Here is a 3,847-nt window from a genome sequence, read left to right on the forward strand (position 1 = left end):
AGATTATTTCAACTGATTTCCACCAAGGTAAAATTGTATGATGAAACATTATATTGTGGTTGGATACACAGAGTACCAAGTGACTGATTAATAATTTATTTTTTTTGATGTCACTTATTGACATGTACTTGATATGTATAGTAAAAGGAGAATGACAATGAAAGACTTGTAGTTCAATAACCCATGAAATCCTTAGACTAGCAGACTTGTCAAGACATGTTAAATATTAAACAGCTAATAAATAGTTTTTTTCCCCAGACAACTCAATGATCAAATCAGGAAAAACAGCAAACATTAAAATTCTATGACTTAGGATATATCTCACAACCTGGGAGGACTGTTTATATATATTATACCATAGCTATCAGTCACAGGAAAATCAGCAAGAAGGGAAAAGAAGACTTATGGTTTGAATAAGCTGATGTCTTATTTTAAGTACAAAGTTTTTTTTTTTAAACTAGGTGAATATGTTAATATTGGTATTAATGCTCAACAATGGGTCAGCTGACATTTTTTGCAATTTTTTTTTTGTTTGTTTTGCTTTGTTCCTAAGTTCATCGAGGAAACACTGATCCGGTGGTGTACGAGATGCCAAACATCTCTAAGGGCAGTTTTTTAATTGTTCCATGTAGAAATGCTTGAGAAGGCTCTAGCTTGTTAGAGTGCTTAGCATATGATAGACAAACATTCAGTTAATATTTGGTAATAATGATGGCCTTTAGGCCAAATATATTTTGAGAGCTCGAGGTTATTTTGTTTTTATTTTTTTATTTATTTATTTTATTTATTTATTTATTTTTTTTTGGTGAACAAGAGTAATAAAAATGAGCCCTTATTAAGCACTTATTTTGGGTAAGATGCTAAGTATTCCTCATAGATCTTTAAAAATTCATTGTCTGACTAACCGTAAAAGATTAATATTATTATCCCTCTTCTAGAGAATAAAACAAAACAAAAGGAAAAAACAACAACAACAAAGAAACAGAGTTAGAAGTATTGGGCAATATTGCAGATCTAAGGTGGAATGCTTCAGCTCTGATTTGAACCAGGCAATTCTTACTCCAGAGGTCACTTTCTTAACCAACCACTATACTGTTCTGCCTTGCCACATAATGTTCCAAAGTTGTAATAGCCATCAAAGAGGTAATTTAAGGGAGAAACTGACATTAAGAGAAAGGACTGTTGAGAAAAGTACACATTTTTAGAACATTTTGCTACGGCAACAAGATGTCTTGATTTTACGGAAAGTGGCTTGTTAGATACCAGTTTAATTAGCCAACTTCTTCTGGGTTCTTGATGTAGTGGTTAACTCCCTCCACTATCGGAATGACTCTGAAAATTGTGTCTGTCTCTTGCAGCTGTCAATGAACCCTAACAAAATAACTGTATAGTAGTTGAGATACTTTTTCAATGTTTTATGCATTTTTCAGAAGCCATTTTCTGACCACAGAAATGAATGGAGGATGCTGAGAAGTGAGAAGTTGTTTGTATGAGAGGACAGATGATTCTGTTCAGCCATAACCTAGTGACATGTAATTAATTAATATGTACAAATTTATATGATTAGACTCATTCTCTTTCATAATCTTTATCTCCTGTTTATAAAACTGAGTGTGACTAGTTCTTATTAGCTTATTAGAGAGCAGGAAGATTCTATTCTATGATTTATCATGGTGCTCACATCAAGATGCAGCAGAGGCTCACCCTGTTGTCTGCCTGGAACAGGGGTAGATTCTCCATATGTGTAACTTACCTTCCTTGCTGTTCTCTCCCACAGTCTTTTTCAGCAGAACTATTATGTGACTTCCAGAAGTTAAGGGCCATGTTTGTCAGATCAGAGGTGTATATGTTACATTAGTCTTATAGTTTAAAATTATTTTTTGTAGGTTAAAATATTTAGAGCTGCTGTGCCAATGAATAGAATAATATCATCTTCCTCACAGAAAAGTTCGGTAAAGTAAATATCAGAATTCTTAATTTTTACTTTTGTTCTAGTTATTATGAAGTGGTGATCTGGCTTATTATATTAGAATACTTCAATAAGTGTTCCAAAACTTATATGACATTTCTGTTTTTATAGTCTATGAATACTTTAGCAGATTTTACATTTGCAAAATTTTTTTTTTGATTTTTCACTAATTTATGTACTTTGTTGTATTTAACTCTGCACCATTAATGCTCCCTAAATTGTAGGTATGTTTTATCTTGTCCGCATTCTTATGTTTATGATTGTAATTCACAGATTAGTTGTATTATGTGTTGACAGTTTAATTGTGATTATTGTACCTTAACGGTTAGATTAAACTCAAAAGGTCTAAAAATCATTTTCTAAAAATCATTCTGAGCTTCTTATTATCTTGTTTGCTTTGTTGAATTGTGCATATCTGCAGAACCATGCTAATTAGAATAGGATCAAAATCAGTCATGTCTTGCTTGCAGAACAGTTTCAGCTTGTGTGCTTTTTTAAATTTTATTTATTATTTTTATGCTGTAATAACATCTGATGTTTTCTTTAGGAAGCAGAAAAAAACATATCTTTTTTCTCTTCAACAATAGATGCATTCCAAACTTCATTTTTGATCAAATTTGTAGCATAGACTTGAAGCTAAATCATTTTTTACTTCAAAATTCTGTTTTTCTGAATATCAGGGATAACCTCCATGCAGTATAAGCTATTTACTTGTGACTTCTCCTTCTGACAAGCATCTATCTCTTTGCAATTTAGTGTCCACTTGTAAATTTTACTTGGTTTTGGATGAAGAGCTGGGGAAGCCAATTATCTCAGCCCTGTACCTTTCCCTGATCGGGGATCAGTCATGTGCTTTAATTGGGATATCATTTAATGTCGAAGTTATTTCTTTCATTGTGCTGAATTGCTGCAACTCTCTGTCTTACTTGGACTACTCTTGAAAATATATCTGTGTGTGTCCATTTTTATTGCCTAGCTCATAGGCAATAACTACACATTGGTGAGTGTAATGTGATGAAGGTAACATTAAAAATTTAGTGTCAGAAAGTCTAACTTCTGACTTCAGTGCTGTCTCTACAGATTCGTAGACATTTGATAATGGGCATGTTGCTGACCCTCTCTGAGCTTCAGTAGTTTTAGTGATAAAATGTGGTTTTTTAAAACAATAATTAAAAAAACGTTTATATCATATTTTATATAAATTATACTACATATTATATAGTTATATATAATTATACATAAATATAATTTTAATTATGTTTTATGAATTAGGTATTACATACTACATATTACATATAATGTGTGATATATATTTGGTTATATATATATATTCGTTTATTTCTCCTTTTAGTTTCATTTCAAAATTAATGTGCTTCTACAGCCAGGCCACCCTGAACAAGCCCGATCCCATCTGATCTCGGAAGCTAAGCAGGGTCGGGCCTGGTTAGTACTTGGATGGGAGACTACCTAGGAAGACCAGGTGCTGTAGATGTAAAAAATAAAAAAAAAAGGAATTGTAAGATGACAAGGTCCTTGCAATCTGTGAAGTCAACCAAGGGTTACCGAGCCTAAAAAAAAAAATTAATATGCTTTATCCCAGATGAGTTAGTGTATTCACTCCTTTGTCATTTTTAGCCTCAGAAATCATTTTCTTTATGTCTATCAAAGAGTTGGCAAGGGACCTCAATACTCCCTTTTTTGAATAGTCACTGCCCTTGACTTACCAGTTGGTCTTAGAGAGCACATTCATGAAGTGCGCACTAATCTCCAATACTAGCAGATTCCCTAGACTAAAGAGGTTTTCACTTTATATTCAAAATATCACAAGGACAGTCTATGAACATTGTGTTTAATATTCTCTGTGTTCTAGATCTAAAT

The 3,847-nt window shown here is 32.6% G+C and overlaps 1 non-coding gene across 1 annotated transcript; it reads left to right on the forward strand.

Annotated features, from left to right (window-relative positions):
- Window positions 1-3,342: 3,342 nt before the first annotated feature.
- On the forward strand, window positions 3,343-3,461 carry LOC112474337. The gene has a single exon (XR_003044348.1). It is a non-coding gene; the product is annotated as a 5S ribosomal RNA (ribosomal RNA).
- Window positions 3,462-3,847: the final 386 nt, after the last annotated feature.

The sequence above is a fragment of the Pteropus alecto genome, unplaced genomic scaffold (genome assembly GCF_000325575.1).
Source record: "Pteropus alecto unplaced genomic scaffold, ASM32557v1 scaffold79, whole genome shotgun sequence".
Taxonomy (NCBI): Eukaryota; Metazoa; Chordata; class Mammalia; order Chiroptera; family Pteropodidae; genus Pteropus; species Pteropus alecto.